This window comes from Saimiri boliviensis, chromosome 2 (assembly GCF_048565385.1).
Source record: "Saimiri boliviensis isolate mSaiBol1 chromosome 2, mSaiBol1.pri, whole genome shotgun sequence".
NCBI lineage: Eukaryota > Metazoa > Chordata > Mammalia > Primates > Cebidae > Saimiri > Saimiri boliviensis.
The window spans coordinates 97321260-97340467 of record NC_133450.1 but is presented as its reverse complement, the minus strand read 5'-3'; the positions used below and the strand labels follow the sequence as shown (position 1 = coordinate 97340467).

The 19208-nt window shown below is 43.3% G+C and overlaps 1 protein-coding gene and 1 long non-coding RNA gene across 2 annotated transcripts in view; one reads left to right on the top strand and one right to left on the bottom strand.

The window, feature by feature from the left end:
- Nucleotides 1-3633: 3633 nt before the first annotated feature.
- On the bottom strand, nucleotides 3634-17637 carry LOC141583622 (uncharacterized). The gene is made up of 3 exons (XR_012516319.1): nucleotides 17605-17637; nucleotides 15729-15883; nucleotides 3634-3890 (listed from the first exon to the last, which is right to left on the bottom strand). It is a non-coding gene; the product is annotated as an uncharacterized LOC141583622 (long non-coding RNA).
- The window catches only part of GNG2 (G protein subunit gamma 2), a 113241-nt gene continuing 111433 nt past the window's right edge, over nucleotides 17401-19208 (top strand). The window contains exon 1 of the mRNA XM_010341080.3: nucleotides 17401-17748. The gene's annotated coding sequence lies outside the window, so the exon portion shown is untranslated. The remainder of the gene's footprint in view (nucleotides 17749-19208) is intronic.

Sequence of the window (19208 nt, the reverse complement as noted above, 5' to 3'; positions counted from 1 at the left end):
CATCAGTTCTCTTGACTAACATTTTTAATGGCTCCTCATTTTTCCATTTTGATTGAATTGCCATGGAAGGTACTTCCTCAGTTAACGCTAGCCCACCTCTTCAGTCCACCCCACTCACACACCCTGGCCTTTCGGTCCCATTATACCAAGCTATTCATGGCTCACAGAATAAGCTATAAACTCATGCCTCCAAGCAGCCAGTTGCCTCAGCCTGCAAGGCCCCCTTTCTCTTCCCCAGCCCTTGGCCACCACCTTGGTTCCAATGTTGCTCTAAAGACTCTCCGGGTGACTCAGGTAAAGGAAATATATCTCCTTTCTATGCGTCTCCTGGTTGTGTGTCCACTTAGTTCTCTCTGCTCCTCCCTACTTTGTTCACGTGGCTGTCCCAGATACTCAACAAGTTTGATTGAAGACATTCAGCTTGTGGAGGCAGAAACAAGGAGCAGTTTAATCTTGCAAATGGCTGCCACCAGCTGTACGTTCCTGTCATTGGCTCTCCTTTCCCTCCAGGGACCCAGTCCCCTTAACAACATGTCGTAACTCTTAAGTCACTTGTGTTGTTAAAATAATCTGGTCTGGTTTTCTGTCTCATATGTGGTTCAAACCCCCTTCTCTCCCCAGGGTAAGCTGGACTAGGCTGGGTGGGGGCAGATCCTCTGTCTGAGACTGTCCCCTTCTTATTCATGATGTCATAATAGAGAGGAAGAGGAGGAGGAGTTTCCATAAGTCACTGTTTTCTTCATTGGCTTCAGTGGTGCTAAGGTTGCTGGTGACTCTGCTGTTGTCCACAGCCCTGTGTGTGTGTATGTGTTGGGGGGTGGGGGAGAGGAGGGTTGTATGAAGAGTTAGTATGGTCAGATGGAAGCCCCAAGATCTCCACTGAAGAAGACTGAGTTCCACGAAGGTCCCCTGAACATTAGTGGTTCTTTCCCAGGAGAACCTAACATAGCTTCCGGCTGACTCCCAGCTGGAGGCACCACACCATGGCCCTTGGTATCTGATCCTCTTTACCTCCTGCTACACCGGGTTTTTTTGTTGTTGTTGTTTTGTTTTTGTTTTTGTTTTTGTTTTTGTTTTTGTTTTTGTTTTTGTTTTTGTTTTGTTTTTGTTTTGAGATAGCGTCTCACCTTATCACCCAGGCTGGAATACAGTGGTATGACCTTCACTCACTGCAACCTCCACCTCCCAGGTTCAAGTGTTTCTTTTGTCTCAGTCTCCGGAGTAGCTGTGATTACAGGCACACGCCACCACACCTAATTTTTTGTATTTTTAATGGAGACGGGATTTCACCATGTTGGCCAGGCTGGTCTCAAACTCCTGACCTCGTGATCCACCCACACTGGCCTTCCAAAGTGCTGGTATTACAGGCATGAGCCACCGCACAACCCTCCTGCCACAATTTTTATTGAAACAACTTGGTGCTCTTGCACTGCCTTCACAGAATCTCTTGTAGGTCTTTATTAAAATAGATGAAAGACACCGAATTTATTGTGAATTTTTTTTCCTCTTGGCTCTCTTAAAAATCTTTTTCTCTGTGGGCTAAATTAGTGTATTATGTGGGCCAAATCACGTTTTCAAATTGTGTAATTTTCAATCACAAATAAAGACCGGGTGCAGTGTCTCACATCAGCACTTTGGGAGACCAAGGCAGGTGGATTGCTTGAGCCCAGGATGTTCGAGACCAATCTGGGCACCATGGTGAAGGCCCATGTCTACAAAAAATACAAAAATTAGTTGGGCATGGTGGCACAGATCTGTGTGGTCCCAGCTACTCAGGAGGCTGAGGGGGGAGGATTGACTGAGCCAGGAGGTCTAGGCTGCAGTGAGCTGAGATTTTGCCACTGCACTCCAGCCTGGGTGACAGTGAGACCTGTCTCAATAAATAAATAAATATCCATGGATCTTTAAATTATAATTAGATCTCAGAGACAATCTGGCCCAGCATTTCTTAAAGTATGCTCTGAAGACCTACAAGAGATTCTGTGAAGGCAGTGCTCAGTGGTCAAATATGTTTGGGAAACACCGCATTCTTATTCTGTAGAACTCCCTCTCAGAGAGTCATCCCAGATACCAACATATCAAAAGCCCAGAGAAGTCCTGTCCTAAATAAACCTGGTCAACATTCTTGAACCTAAGGTTTTGCAAAATGATTGGAGCTCTGAATTCCCCATCCACACTTTTCACCCTGTGTGCCACCTATTGATCCATTTTGGGATATGCTGGCCTGAGTGACAGGGCGGTGGTACATGCCGGAAATAATATTGAGAAATGGCAGTTACAGGGCTGGATCCATTCTCTTTGTGCTCTGCAGTCCCCTGGGCACAAAGCTTTGTCTCTTGGCACCACTGCTCCAGCACCTATAAAGCATGGTACACTCTAGTTCATTGCAGCTTCCACCTTTGACAAGATAGGCATTACAAAATGACCTCGTGATTCAGCTGCCAAAAATTAACAGTAAAGCACCAGTAACTCTGTGTGAATCCTACTTGATTCATTTTTTAAAATGTATAAACGGTTTGTCAAAAGACAGAAAGATGTATTTTGGAAAAGGAAAAATAGATTAATTTTAAACCAGTTGACTCAGATATCATCATGAAACAATCAAGGAGATGTTATCATTTTAGTTTTTGCATATATTTAGAGTAATATAGAATATATTTTACATATAATTTTTTCACACATGAGTGCTCTTCATACATTTTACTAAAGACAGATAATACCCAGGCTATGAAAACCATAGAAACCTGGATTAATCAATTTTTGCTCTGTAGTTTTATCAGGGTGTTACAAATCAATTTTTAAGATGGGAAAACAGCTGCATTTGCTGTTAATTCTCTGAAGTTGCTGGATAGAAGTAAAAATTCAACCCCATATTAAATTTGAGCATTTAGAATCTTAATTCTAAAATTTAGAACTATAAAAAGAACATTCTAAAACATGTCTGTGAGACCTGTTTTTTTGGTTTGTTTTCAGCCTAACTTAATTCTGCCACCCCAGTTGAATATTTCAGGTTTCCTTGGTGGAAAGCAGTCTGAATGCTGAAGGGCTCTAGCCACCTGAGAGTGGCATCTGCCTTCCCGTCACCATGCCAACACCCCGGTTACAAAAAAAGGGATTTCCCCTTTTTCCAGTCTTCCCTCCCTTGTGAGACAGATGCAGGCACTCCTGCTCCAGGAAGGGCACCATGCCTAATTACGATTGCTTCCTTCCCTCCACTTTTGTGTGAGAGAACAAAGCTTGAGATGCAATCCTTTGTGTTTTCAAACATGATTTTTTGGGTTTTGTTTTGTCTTCTCGCTATTCTTACTGACGTCTTTGTGCGGTGCAGCGGCTGGGATCCCACCGCATTTACATGGCAACCAGGAAATCAGTCATTCAGAGTTGCCATGGTAACCAGAGGGGGAGGGGAAGAGAAGTCCATTCTATCACGGTAGGCTGTGTCCCTTCCTGGAAGCCTACAGAATTTTTAGACAGAGGTCATTATGAAATCAACAACAACAACAAACGTCCGTTGGCATCAAGACAGGCCTGTGAACTGGCATCCCCAGGCAGGCTATAGCCTGGGAGGGTGGGAATGAGCATGCAGCCAGCCCCACCGCGAGGCCCAGAGGAGAGGTGACCCTTGCCACTTGGTCTCTGCAGCGTCTGTAGAGGGAAGTCTAAACGGGAGTGCCAACCCCAATTGGCAAATTCTCTGACACTTCAGGTCTGCAGAGGAAAAGCAGGTAACCGACGTTGTGTAAGAAGAGAGCCTCTCGGTTTGGGCTGGGGCACAGCTCTACTTTTATGGTAAGAGGAGCCCCGACTGCGGAAGTGGGCCGAGGGGTGCTGTCCCAAGAAAAGCGGAAGTATCTGTTGAGTCTTGTTTCCTGTCACATCTGCTCCTGGAGCTGAAGGTAGTCACATTTCAAATTAAAAAAAAAGAAGGTCATGTGAGATTAGCCAGTGAGATTATCTTATACAGGCAGGATAATGAGAAGCTTCAGTGGTTTAGAATCTTCCACCTATAGGCGGGTTGAGTTTTATCACAGGCAAGAGGGGCCCTGGACCCTCAGCAGGCCTTAGCTCCTGGATTTATTTAGTCTGACTTTTGGAGAGTCAATTTACCAAGACTTGATTGCATTTCCAACTAAAATTGAGAATTTGTTACTCGATTTTAAACAGTCTACTAATGGCGATATTCTAATAGGCCGGGATGTAGGGATGCTACTCTATAAATACAGGTCCTTTTTGTGTGTGTGTGTGTGTGTGTGTGTAAAATAAGAAATAACTTATCTTCCTTTTTAACAGCAGAAGGTTATATTTTTCCTCTTTTGAAGTTGAGATTAACAGATTCTCGATTTCCTCCCCTCTTCCCTCCACACAGCCCCCTTCACTCTCTGGATTCCATCCTAGTAAAATAGCTCCACCCGTCACCATTCACTTTGGCGTCTTCCTCACTCTTACTCTCCTTCCCTCACATCCAAGTCAGCAGTAAATTCTTACAGCCCTAGTTTCAAAATGGAGCCTGAATCCAGTCTCTCCCCATGGCCTTTACTATCCATCATGCTAAGCCAAGCCAACATCATCTCTCTAAATTCCAAAACACCCTCCTTCTTCTAGTTTCCATTTTGGCTACCTTCATTCTGATCTCACGGTGCAAGTCCGATCACGACATGCCCCTGTTCAGACCATTTCCCACCCCATGACTGTACATCACACTCAGAATACAACCGTGACCCACAACACTCTACTAAATATGGCCCCTGACTACTGCCCCATCTTATACCCTATGTATGCATTCTGCCCTATGTGTGCTGACCCCTCCTTGTTGGTTCTGAACACACCCAGCTTTCTCCAGTCTCAGGGGAGAGTATTGTTCACTTGTTGAAATACTCTTCCCCAGAGATTAGGAGGCCTCCTGTCACTTTCTTCAGGTCTCTGTCCAAATGTTCTCTCCTGCAGAAGGATATTTGTATCCACCTGGGTATTGTAGGAAGTAGAAGGCACACCATTTTTAGGAGAAAGAAGGGACTATTTCCAGAGGTATGTGTGGGAATAAGGAAACCAACAGCAAGATCTGATGCCACACCTAGGCTTGAAGGGGTTAGTGCTGTAGAAATGCAGAGACTTGCAGTGCTAGACACCTGTGGGGCTGCCCAGATGAAGCTGTGGTTCTTGAGGAAGGAAACCAGGACTGGAGAAGAATGATGAGGAATAGACACACTGACCTCACTTTCTACCCACTGGTCAAACACAAACGGAAATCAGAGGCCTAGGGAGTTGGAGTAATGAAGTACTAGGGTACTACACAGGTTATCTACTGTGGCATCACAAATGATCCCCAAAACAGAGTTTTCATACAATACACACTTTCTTCTCTTATAGTTTCTGTGGGTCAGGAACATGGGAGCAGCTTATCTTGGTATTTCTGGCCCTCAGTCTCACATGAGGCTACAGTCAGTTGTTTGAAGGTTTGTCTGGGGTGGAGGATCCATTTCCAAGGTGGCTCGCTTACACGGCTGGCTAGTTGGTGCTGCTTGTTGATGGGAGACCTGAGATCCTCCTGACATGGGCCTCTCCACAGGGCAGCTTGAGTGACTTCACAACATGCACCTGGTTTCCCCCAGAACAAATGATCAAGGAGGCCAAGGTGGAAGCTACAGGGCCTGTTATGACCCAGCCTTGAAAATCACACATTGTAACCTCAGCTCCACTCTGTTAGTCACACAGATCAGTTGTGAGTCAGTGTGGGAAGAGACTATACCAGAGAATGAACAGTAGAAGCCAAGGATAATTGAGAGCCATCTTGGAGAGCAGAGCAAAGAGAAATGGAAAAGGAATTGAAAAGGGTGAGGGAGGAGACGGCCATCAGAAAATAACCAGTACCCTTCCAAGATCATCCAATTTAAAATATTATATGCATTCCTGCTGCTCTGTTCCCCTTCACTGCTTTATTTTTCTTCTCAAAACTTAATGCTACCTGACATATTTATCTGTTGGTTATTTTATTATTGGATTCCCCCAAATCCATGAGATAAGAAACACTCTTTTGTTTCCTTCTGGCACGTAGTAAACTTCCAGTAAATATTTGTATATTCAAATGTATAAATTATACCAAATTTTAGACAAAAAGTAATTTTTTTTTTGAGACAGGGTTTCACTCTCTTGCCCGTGGTAGAGTGCAGTGGCATGAGCATTGTAGCTCATTGCAGCCTCTACCTCCTGGGCTCAGGTGATCCTCCCCCCTCAGCCTTCCAAGTAGCTGGGATTACAGGTGGGTGCCACCATGCCTGGCTAGTAAAAAGTAAATGCTTTTAAATGGCCAATTCCAGTAATATCCCCATCCTTTTTAAACTAAAAGGTTATTTCCCCCAACCCAACTTCATCCCCCAAAGACTAATACTAATCATGGAATTAGAATTTTGCTTCTGGGAGTTCTGGAAGCAGCATAGTTGCCTCTTGGTCTTTTGTCTTTCTTCAGCATCTGTTGTTTTCATTTGGCTGTTTTTTGGAGATTTTATTTTTGTTTCATTTTGTGCTCCCACCCCCCTGAATTTTAGAAGCAAGTTTTCATATTTCTCCCCTTTAAAGTAAGTTTCCTCTTATGTGGCTGTTAAAATTGCCTGCTTATGTGGCTACCATTTGAGTTCTCTTTGCGGCAATGTTATTTTAAAAAATAGCATTCATTAAAACAACAAACCCATCCCTCCTTATCTTCTCCCTTATTCTCTTTCTTCTGTTTATTCCTGAAATCTACCAAGTGTACCAGTGAAAAGTTCTTGTCTTCTGTGGCACATACGAGACTAAAAAGATTGCTGACCTATGGTTACTGACGGTCAGAGGAAAAGAACAGCTTACAACCAGAAAAACCTTTCTCTGGGCACTTGGGAAAATGTAGAGTTCATTGTATTAGGCTGTTCATGCATTGTTATAAAGAAGTATCTGAGACTGGACAATTTGTAAAGAAAACAGGTTTAGTTGGCTCGCCATTCTGCAGGCTGAACAGGAAACATGGTACTGACATCTGCTCAGCTTCTAGAGAGGCCTCAGGAAGCTTACAATGATGGTGGGAGGTGAAGAGGGTGCAGGCACATTACATGGCAAAAGCAGGAGCAAGAGAGAGAGAGTGCGAGGAGTGCGCCACCCACTTTTAAATGATCAGATCTCCTATAAACTCAGAGTGAGAGCTCACTTATCACCAAGGGGATGGCCCAAGCCATTCATGAGGGATCCACCCCCATGATCCAAACACCTCCCACCAGGCTCCACTCCAACACTAGGAATTACAGTTCAACATGAGATTTGGATGGGGACAGATGTCCGAAATATATCACCTTCATATACAATGCAAACCCACTTCGGAGCTTAGGTACATAATGTTATCCCAATCAATTGATTTTAAGAAGAAGAAGGCAGCCTCAGGAACATTTGTACCCAAATCTGGAATGGGTGGAAGGATGATTTTTGTCCTCCATCAACCCTAGAAACTGATGATAACTTCACACCTTTTCAGATACCAAGTGGGAGAAACCAGCCCCTTAGGTTATAAAGCAGGTCCCCTTGGAGTGAAGGAGATAATCTGGTTGTCAATAGACATAACTAGGCACCCCATATGCATACTCATCATTCTACACAAAATCTACACAAACGTCTTCATCATAAACCCCCTGGTCAGTAAGATGCCCTTGGTTTCACCATCAGCTTTTGACCAAATGGTACTGGAGCAGCAGTTTTGACTCTTACACTGAGAGTACATACTTACCTCATGATTTACTTATCTCATAAATGGGAATAGTGAGTTTCTGTTGTTCTTGTGGCGTTCATTCATTTATTTAACAAAGATTTAGTCAGTGCTTACTGTGTATCCGGCACCATCAAGACCCTGCCTAATCAAGATAAGCACACAGTTGTTATCTTCCTACAAACTTAAGGGTAGAGAGATGTTCTTATTTTCCCATCTGGTGACTGTCATAGATGGTGAATCTTTGAAGAGTTTCCTTAGACTGTTATTCCAGAATAAAATGGGAGTCCGTCTCACCAGTAAATAGATTAAGCAAATATATCCATTCTGAACACTTCAATTTCTTCCTTAAAATCTTATATTTTCTCTAGTGGTGTCTTCTCAGCTGTGAGGCATGAACAACTTTTTTCTCTCTTGTCTATATGGTTTGTGGTTATTGCTGTCACATCCTTCAGATATAAAACCAATGATATATGTAACCCTTAAATAAGGGTGCACGTAATGTTGTTTTTTTCCAGTTTTATATCAGCTCTGCGCCAAGTGCGTTTATAGGATTTTGGCAGGATTTACTTAAGTCACATTATGCTGTTAATTTTCAGCTTATGCAAATCTTTCTAGATGTAAAAATTTAGGAGTGAGGGATGTACATAAATATTTTAATAGTAAATAAATCATTTGGCGGTGGTCTGGGTGAATTTCAGTATTCTGAACTAGGAAGGAATCAATGACCACAACTGATCTTGAGCATGTAACCCACTCTTTCACTTGGAAAACAAAACCATACACAATAATGTATAATGAACAAACTTGCCATACTAACAGCTATTACAGGACTTTGTTCATATTTTAAAAATATTAACAGAGCCTTACAGAAATTTGACTTATCTTCTCTCTCCTAAAATGAATCTCTAAACCTTACTTGTCATGCTTTTGCCTTTATTCATATATGCAACTAAGATTTATTGCACACCTATGATGTCCTATGCCAGGCGTCCCCAAACTACGGCCCACAGGCCTCACGTGGCCCCCTGAGGCCATTTATCCGGCCCCCTGCCGCACTTGAGGAAGGGGCACCTCTTTCATTGGTGGTCAGTGAGAGGAGCACAGTATGTGGCGGCCCTCCAACGGTCTGAGGGACAGTGAACTGGCCCCCTGTGTAAAAAGTTTGGGGACGCCTGTCCTATGCACTGAGCACTGTGCAAGGTACTAGAGTTACAAGAGTAAGACATTACCTGTGAATTCTAGGATTTCACATGTGGTTGAAGATAGAGGTACACATGCAATGATAATACACAGTGATAAGAACTGTAACCAGGATAAAGAAGTGGTAATTTGTGGAGGGGGGAGGTCCCTAACTTAGCCATTTTCCTTTACAAAACTGTACAAAAATAGTAATTTGCTAAGGAATCTTAATTATAGATTATTTTTGCCAAGTCAATAATTTGAGACTTCCAATTTTACTCTATACTACACAATTCTTCTCTGTTGAAATTTCCCTGTGTAATCATACAAGTAATACTTAAAGAATGTTGAATAACTTCTTAAGTAACAGAAATCATTTTAGCAACATTTCATAAGAAGTGTTTTGCATTACTGCAAATGCACCTTCAGTTCACAGATTTGCCAGAAGAACAATCAATTGACAATATTTTCCTTCATAAGAGCTTTCCACATATAGTGGGACTTCATTATCTAAGAAAAGAACAGATTTTTTTTTTTTTTCTGCTGGTTTAATGTTATTACTTGGTTGGTCATTTCAGCGTCTTTCCTTTTTCAAAATCACTATAACATTTCCCTCCTTGCTACATTCTCTTCCTGCATTCTCTTCTCATTTTTTGATTTCTGAGGACATTTTTGGTAATTTTTTTTTTTTTTTGAGCCAGAGTTTCGCTCTTGTTACCCAGGCTGGAGCGCAATGGCACGATCTCGGCCCACTGCAACCTCCGCCTCCTGGGTTCAGGCAATTCTCCTGCCTCAGCCTCCTGAGTAGCTGGGATTACAGGCACATACCACCATGCCCAGCTAATTTTTTGTATTTTTAGTAGAGACGGGGTTTCACCATGTTGACCAGGATGGTCTCGATCTCTTGACCTCGTGATCCACCCGCCTCGGCCTCCCAAAGTGCTGGGATTACAGGCGTGAGCCAACGCGCCCGGCTTTTTGGTAATATTTTAAGCAGCCTTAGTAGTTGTTCAGTCATTCTCTTAGATTTTTAGCTGATTTTATAAAACATTTTGGTATTTTCAAAATGGTCAGTAGTGGTCATAACTTCCTTCCACGGGGCTTAATTGTTTTTCTTCACTTAAAGTTAACAAACAAGTACTCAGCGCATGCAATGTGCCAAGTGCTGTGCAAGGTGGGTGCCGAAGCTTCAGAGATGTGAGACCTACCCCTTGCCCTTAGGAATTGGCCAGTCTAGTCATCACACTCTAGTGGACTCTGATTGAAAGGACCCGACACATTCACTAGCCACAGTTCCCTCCACTGCTATGGTTCTGTTCATGAAATTCTGTCTTAGAAAATTCAAAATGAGAACCTTAAAACTTAGGTCCAGAACTGAGCCAGGGGAGCCAAGGCAAGTCACAAGTAAATTTGTGAAAACCCTTTCCAGTTGGGAATTCAACAAAGACACAAAGAAAAATGTCTTCAAACATCTCCTTTAATTTCCTATCCTCTTTTGTCAACCTATTTACCGACAAAATAGATCATGCTGTCTGGTCTACATTTTTGGCACAGAAAAACTAAGTCTTGCCTTTCTGCCTTGCCTATAAATTATTGGAGTTATTATTGTATAGCTTTTCTTTCAAGACACTTCAAAATGATTTACATGTGTGATATTCATCTTGCAGATTTTTATCCTTTAATTCTGACATTCCTTTTAAAAGACTATTTTTCCAAGGCTTTGTGGGTACACAGTGTTCTCTAACCTCTGTCACACTTCACTGCTGACTCCCTCTTCTTGATCTTGTTCCTTGTTTCCTGTTGTCCCTGAATTTCTTTTCCTTAATTTTTTTTTTTTTTTTTGAGACTGAGTCTCACTCTGTCACTCCGGCTGGAGTGCAGTGGTGCTATCTTGGCTAACTGCGACCTCTGCCTCCGGGGTTTAGGTGATTCTCCTGCCTCAGCCTCCCGGGTAGCTGGGACTATAGGCGTACACCACCATGCCTGGCTAATTTTTGTATTTTTAGTAGAGACAGGGTTTCATTGTGTTGGCCAGGCTGGTCTGGAACTCCTGACCTCAGTGGATCCACCTGCCATGGCCTCCCAAAGTGCTGGGATTACAGTTGTGAGCCACCATGCCCAGCCCTGTCCCTGAATTTCTGTATTGATCTTCAGGGACTTTTTGGAAGCGACAAGTTTTACTTCACAGAATCACTGTTTCTGTTTTTATGATAGTAATGCATTTGGTTTACATTCTTTCACCTGACCCCAGTCAATAGCCCAGCTCCAACCTCTGCTGGTGGAGGAAGGGTTTGGAACAGTTTTTGTTTATGGGAAGACCAGAACTTCAGAAACATACAAGGCAGCCCTGGTTTGCGGAGTGTGGAGCCCTTGTTCCTAGTGGCCTGGTCAGACTCTCTGGGCATGACTGTTAGTGTCCACATGAAGGACTCCATGACTCTTTTTAAAAAATTAATTTATTTACTTATTTATTTATTTTAAGATGGAGTCTTGCTCTGTTGCCCAGGCTGGAGTGCAGTGGTGTGATCATGGCTCACTGCAACCTCCTCCTCCAGGGCTGCAAGCGATTCTCCTGCCTCAGTCTCCAAAGTCGCTGGGATTGCAGGCACCCACCACCACGCCTGGCTAATTTTTGTATTTTCAGTAGAGATGGGGTTTCCCCATGTTGGCCAGGCTGGTCTCAAATTCCTGACCTCAGGTGATCCACCCACCTTGGCCTCCCAAAGTCCTGGGATTACAGGCGTGAGCCACCGTGCCTGGCTGGCCATGGCTCTTTCTTACCTACTTCTGGTTCTGGTTCTGCCTCCCTCCGGTCTTCTGCCTTCTCTCTGCCTGTGTCCCTCTGTGCTACTGTCCTCTTCAGTAAGACCTCAGGTTTCATAGTTGGCCCTCTTCCAGCCCCCTTCTTCAACTTGCATCTACCCTCGGCTTCCTCACCCATCCCTTTACTCTCCTCATCAACATTTGTGTTTGTTTTCTCATGAGAGGTTAGGAGAAAAAGTGTCTTTAACTCATTCATCACCGACAGCCTCCGCAGGAGCATGTGTGTGTATGTAACACACACGTATACATATACATGTGACATTTCAGGAAATATCAATATCAGAGAAGAATATGGGGTTTGGGGGGGGCTTCACACTATTGACCCCATCCAAAGCTAAAGGAGAGAACTCATGGTTCCAACACATTTCTCTCTTATGAAAGAGTTGGCTGTCACTCTTCATGTCCCTTGTCCTACTAGCTTTCATGCTGGGCCGTGAGACAGAGACTGACATTTTTCATTAGTGAAGGCCAGTCACTGTCTCTCCAGAAAGATTAGTTCTGCCCACCCACCCCCTGACTGTCTTCAAGCCAAATATGATTCAGTCTTCTTGGCTCCTAACAGCTGGGCTGATCCTGTGACACACAGATCAGATCATGACTATGTCTTTTTGAAGAACTCTTTAAAGAGGCTTCTATTCCCTTTAGCTGATCCAAGAAATGCCTGGAATTCTAGCTCTTCTGTGATACAACAACGGCTCAATAATTTATTTATTCTTGATTACTATTCAGCTGAACAATTAAGCAAGCCATTAAATGTACCATCAATGTATAAGAGTGGACAAGATTTATTACTACATGGATTCACATTTTTATTCCGATTTTACTCTTCCTTCCTCCCTGCAGCCCACACATGCACTCAAGGGATGGCTTTGCTGGCACAGTTGATGGTTTCTTTCTGATAACAGCAGGATAAGAAAGGAGAGAGAGAGAGACTGACCAAAGCTGAGACAGGGAAAGGAAAAGTAGGGATTGCTCAGCCAGAGAAGGCAAGTCAATCAAAAAATAAAGAATTAGGCTGGGCGTGGTGGCTCACACCTGTAATCCCAGCACTTTGGGAGGCCAAGGCAAGTGGATCACCTGAGGTCAGGAGTTTGAGACCAGCCTGGCCAACACAGTGAAACCTCATCTCTACTAAAAATATAAAAATTAGCTGGGTATGGTGGCAGGCGCCTGTAATCCCAGCTACTCAGAAAGTGGAGGGAGGAGAATCGCTTGAACCTAGTAAGCAGAGGTTGCAGTGAGCTGAGATTGCACCACTGCATTCCAGCCTGCTTAACAGCGAAACTCTGTCTCAGATAGATAGATAGATAGACAGACAGACAGACAGACAGACAAGACAAGACCGACAGACCGACCGACAGACAGATGTAGCTGGGCATGTTGGGGGAGGAGAGAGAAGGAGGTATATAGCATTGCAGAGGGATTAGAGAGAGTTTGAGGATTTAAATAAGAAAGAACTAGCTGGGCATGGCGGGGGAGGAGAGAGAAGGAGGTGTATAGCATTGCAGAGGGATTAGAGAGAGTTTGGGGATTTGGCATACGAGATGCTCTGGGACAGTTGGGAGGTGGCAGAGATTTAAGAGTGCAGAAGGGGATGTGAGAAATGTTTCTAGCTTATTCATCAGTCTCTTGAAAGTTCCTATAGAGATACAAATAAAGAATAGTTTTCTTTTTAATATTTTTTTTTCCAAGATGAAGTCTTGCTCTGTTGCCCAGGCTGGAGTGCAACGGCACCATCTCAGCTCACTGCAACCTCTGCCTCCCAGGTTCAAGCCATTCTCGTGCCTCAGACTCTCAAGTAGCTGGGACTACAGGCACCTGCCACCACACATGGCTAGTTTTTGCATTTTTGGTAGAGATGGGGTTTCACTGCATTGGCCATGCTGGTCTCAAACTCCTGACCTCAAATGATTCTCCCATCTGGGCCTCCCAAAGTGCTGGGATCACAGGCATGAGCCACTGAGCCCGGCCTTAATATTTATTTTCTAGTTACTTTTTTGTTGCCAGACTACGCTTCTTTATAGGAAGTTCAGTGCAGAAACAGAACTAGGAGTTGTCCCAGAATTTTCTAGGCTTACCCATATAACAAATATTCAGACTTTGGTGTGCATGTGCCATGGGTTTCTGTAGACAATTTGTAAAATATATATATATAGAGAGAGGGATTATTGTGTCTTACCCCATGACCAACTTCTTATTTTTGAGACTTCCTTTTTCTCCCCTCACTCAAAGGAATGGAATTTCTGCCAATGATGCCTTTTCATTACATAAACATCTGTTAACTACCTGCTGTGTGATGAGCAAACAGGGACCTAATCTTAAGGGACCCAGATGCTAATGGGTGAGAGGCACATCTAACAAATCATGAAAATAATGCCCTTAGTGCTGAAATGGAAGTAGAGGCAAGGCACCAGGTGTGCTCTCAGAAAAGGAAGCACACACTTAGAGATGGTCAGGGAAGGCTTCTGAGAAAAGCTGAGTCCTAAAGGATAAGGGGAGCTTACTAGCAGGCAATATAGAAGAAGGGATAGGGCATTTCTGGCAACAGAAATAACATGTGCCAAGATGCAGGGAGAAAAGAGCACAGCCCTATCAGAAACCTGCTGTGAAGGTGGTAGGATGTAAGGCTGCAAGAACGACAGGCACTGAGATGAGAATGTAGGCAGGCGACAGCACAGAAGGTTTTGTGTACTATACAAAGGAATTAAGGCGTGTATCTCGGAAGCAACCCAGAGGGGAGATACCGAAGAATTACAGTAGGAAAGTGACTTCATCAGCTCTTCATTTCAGCAAGTACTTCTGGTGGGGATGGCTTCAAAGAGAGACTAGAGGTAGGAGGACAAAGTAGAAAGTATTGCAGTTGCACAGAAAAATACAAAGCATTTGTCAAGTTAGACAGTGGGAAGAGGACTAGAGAGGAGGAGTTTGGGCCAGGAGATAGTTGGGTGAGAATGAAAGGATGAGGAACTTTAAATAAGATTGGAATAACAAAGATAAAAGGTCTTGCGATTATTCTTATATTCCTGATGTGGGCAACTGGTTTGTGTTCCTCATTAAATGAAACGGAGAATATAGAAAGAGGAACAGGCTTTGGGTGAAGGTAAAGTATATAATTCGGGGATCATTAAACATAAGAACTCCAAGGAACATCCAGCTAGAAAGCTCAATAACATAGGAGAGCCATCAGGCCAAAATTCTGTGCTCTTCATTACCCAACCTCCTCTACCAGTAGATGTGAGAAATACAAAGTATTCATGCCTGCAAAGACGGCCATGCATGAATGTTAGAGTATTTTACAGACTTTTGTTTTACGCAGTGATAAAATGTACTGGGATAGGCTCATGGTTAGCAATTGATGCATAAACTATTAATGGTGAGACGTCATTTTCCTAAGAAATGAACACTTGGCAGACTTGGTATGAATACTTAACCATGCTTGTGTTAAGAACTCTAAACTGGATTAAACTATCCTGGCCAAGCCATACCCCACACTTTACTTTTCTCCCTGAAAAAGAGGCTATTAGGACCAGTTGAAAGCAATGAGGTACTAATGAGAGACAGAACGGTCTTAAAATCTAGTTTCTAGCTTTGAATAGTTTTGTTGGCTCCTCCCAACACTGGTGATTAAACTACTGTGAGTTTTATAAGAGTCAGAGATGGAAGAACTGATTCGAAGGCAGCGGGTGAAATTCCTGGAGATTTCATTGTTTGAAAGAGGTTTTCCTATATAGGCTTAAATATAAATACCAACCATTCTCTGATGGTTGAGAGAGAGAGAGTTAGAAACAAAACAAAAAGACATCAAAAGATTTAGTGTACTTTAACCTAGAGTTAATGCCAGGACCTTCTGGTCTAAAATTAACCAGAGTCTTGTTTCCAACCCTTAATAACATGCTTCTCATTTTTCTGAGACTTGGCATCATGCATATTTAAATTTACATTTAAAAGCTCCTGATAACCTTTGGCACCAGGGTTCCTGGTTTGGAGGTAGGTCACTCACATGTTGGTGAATTTATGTCCAATCCTCTCTCACTACTGCAATTCTGTTTGCTGGTGGTTTGAAGGTAGTTCCTCATTTCCAACTTAAATCAATCCATTTTGTAATTTTCAGATGTGAGTGAGTTGGCATCAGGGTCCTTTCTGATGAAAGATTTCCTTGAAAAAAATAAGCACACTGTTAGTTGAACACCAAAACAAAGGGTGTTTTGGGACTGTCTCAGAACAGTTCATAGAAATTAAATTCTGCCCCTTCTGGGTTAATGTGCTATGGTCCCCACGGTGTGTTTGGAAGGCTCACCTCGTGGATTACTCTGATCAGTCCTAGATTTCTAACATTTCCTGTTAGTTTACTTGCTAGAGGATTAAGGCAAGACTGGATTAAAAACGAGGAGTTAGGGAATTAACTAACTGTTGCCTGGCAAGATTAGCTTTCCAGGCACTGATTCCTGAGAAGAGGTTTTTGTTTTTGTTTTTGTTGTTGTTGTTTTAAACTCCACAGTGTTGCCTGGACACTGGAACAGAATTCCCCTTCCCCCATCTCATGTTTAATCTGTAGCTTCCCTAAAGTACCTTGTGTTAGTACTGGGAGGAGAATGAGTCACACATTGAATAAATTGTTATTAAAGCATTCGGGCTCATTTGTAGTGAGGAATCAGAAAACCAAGTACTGGTACTGGTTTGGCTGCTGACTGCCGAAATCACTTGCCGAATCTGAGCTGCAAGGTCTTCTAAAAATAAGAAGAGCTAATATGTGCCGAATACTTCCTATGTTCCCAGAACTATTATTAGCATTTTGTATACCGTCTCATTCAATCCTCAGATTTCCACTGTAGAGCAGAACTACGTTTTGCAGATGAGGAAACTGAGGCACATGGCTGTTAAATAATTTGTCCAGGTTCATACAGTCAGTGATGGCAGCTTGGATTGAAATTGTGGCAGACAGACAGCTTGCAGGCTTTACCTTGCGTGTTCCACGATATCACCTCCTAACGAAGGGAAGGGACTGGAGGATCACAAGAGTCCTTTGAGCCCTACTAGTGTGTGTGGGATGGGGAGAGGCCCATTTAGTTTCTCTGATGGGAACACGCAGCACTCAGCGTCCCCCCATTCCTTCCGATCTATGAGAATCTTTTGGGAATACATCTTCACTATTAGGCCTATAGGTAGTATCGTCAAACTTGGTTTAGTTCCCGTGCCCCTTAAGAATACTTATCAGGGACATTCTTTTCTCAGCATGTGGGTTAAGTAAGATCTCAGTGGTAGTGGAACCTTGGAGAAATTGAAACATCTGACATGTTGGCCACAGAGAAAAATGCTTCAGTGAGAAGCTGCAAGCTCCCAGTTAGTTGGCTTGATGGGGGCCACAGTAAATGAGGAAGAGTGCAGGCTGGTGGGGGATCTCGTGTGGGGGGCGGGGGAGGGGCGGTGCATAACCTGGCCAGGGGCTGTTAACCCAAAAAACAGCAGCAGCAGCAGCAACAACAGCGAGAACAACAATAGCAACAAGCCAAATTCAGGCTAAAAAAGCAGGCGATGTGCCAGGAAGGGGGCCAGCTGAGCGGTGTGTGGAAGCTCTCGTGGAGGTGATGGTGGGGGATAAGAAAAAGGGAAGGAAGGAACCGTCAGCACCGCAGGGACTTGAACAAAGGGAGAAAGGGGATTATGGCCAAATCACAGTCAGCAGCCCAGGAGCAGACAAAACCACCAGAGTAAGCCTGAAATGGAAATGAGAGGGAAGAGAAGCAAGCTGCTAACAGCTACCAAGAAGAGGAGGAAGTGGGAGATGCGCTGCTTCCTGTAGAAAGAACGTTGATTGAAGACAAAGCTGGGTGGGGACTAGTCCCTGGGCTGCAGCCGCCGCCGCTACTCATACTCACAACGCTGCCGCCGCGCTCCGTGGGCAACTCCTACTACTGCTGGGCTGGGCTGGGCTGGGCTGGGCTGCGCCGGAGCTCGCCTGCACAGATCAGCTCCGGAGACGGGGAAAGCCACGCTCTTCTGACCAAGCCTCGGGAGCTAAGGTAAAGGAAACGTTTTCCTTGTTGCTCGTTTTTAATTGAGAAAAAAAGACCATCGCCTGTGGTTTAAAGGTTCGATTTCTAAGGGATGATAGAGGCGTCGCTTCAGGACTAGGGAAAATGATTAGATTCTTTTGGAAGGGTCTTTGAGAATGACCACGTTTATGACACATTTGCTTAAAAAAAACCCTCATCATCAGTGCGTAGCTTTGGTGACTCGACAGGGCAACATGCTAAATACAAGAAGCTGTTTGTATATAGTTCTCTTGGAAGAAAACCAGGGCTGAGTCAAAATCCATCTGGGGCTGGGAAGCTGTGGTCTGGTCATCAGAGCCTTGCAGTCCCCTTGTTTTGGGGGTGTAAGTGGTGTAAAATATTAATTGCATTCTCTTTCTTACACATTGCACTGATATCTTCTGATTTGCAAAAATAATGGCTGTGATTTGGCTTTTTTGGGGAGTTAAATTCTTTTATACTTAGATTTTGCCAACAAAGGCTTGAATTGCGTATGTGAGGGGCAGTATTTACCATTAAAAAAAACAGTGTCTTCCTCCCTCAGCTCTGTGCAGCTGCTTTCAGGATAACCTCAGACACAGCTATGATTTGCCGGGTGTAGATCTTCTCTTAAAGTTGCATCCTTGTTCAAAGGAGCGTGGCGGGTTTAAGGCCACTAACTTGTCCAGAATCAAGATGTATGGATTTCATGTTTACGTGCATTTTATTCACCTCTAGGTCAAGGTGGTTGTTACCCCCAGAGAGGGACAAAATAAAAAAGTGCAGCAGGGTTGTTTCCTTATGTGAATATACTGTAGATGGACTGAAGTAGTAAAATCAGAACATGATTTTTATTCTTTGATTTTCTTGAGCAAAGGATGCTCTTAAATAGAGCCTAGGACCATGACTTGTTCATATTTATGAACGATATGTAAATGTACACCAAATAGGTCTAGCGGATAAGAACTGAGATTGTGAGATGCCTCTGACAGGATATGTAGGAGAGTTTAATACCCTAGTGTAGCATGATTTAAAGAATTAAGCTTTTTTATCTTCAGCAGAAAGTACAGTTAAGCAGTAAGCGGTCATTGATAAAACGGTTTTTTTCCTAGAGTTTCTATAAGGAAAGGAGATAATTTTTCAGAAGAAAGAGAAAAAGCTGCTTATAGTGGAGTAAAAATAACAAGAAATATCAATATTTTGACACTCATAAATTCTTAAAACAGGTTCTTGAATACCACATATGCCAGTTGAGAGTGTATATAGGTATATGCCTCCTCATTTATCATCATTGTCACTTGTGAAGGGCTATAGGGCTGTTTTTAATGCTATCTTTATGAAATTGATACGGCTTTTCAAAATCTGTGGAGTAGCAGCACATTTTGAGAGATGGGAAGCTTATATAGCTACTAAAGAAAAAAAAAAATGCCTTTTTCTCGGAGGTTTCTTGTTCGTTAAAGTAAACCTGC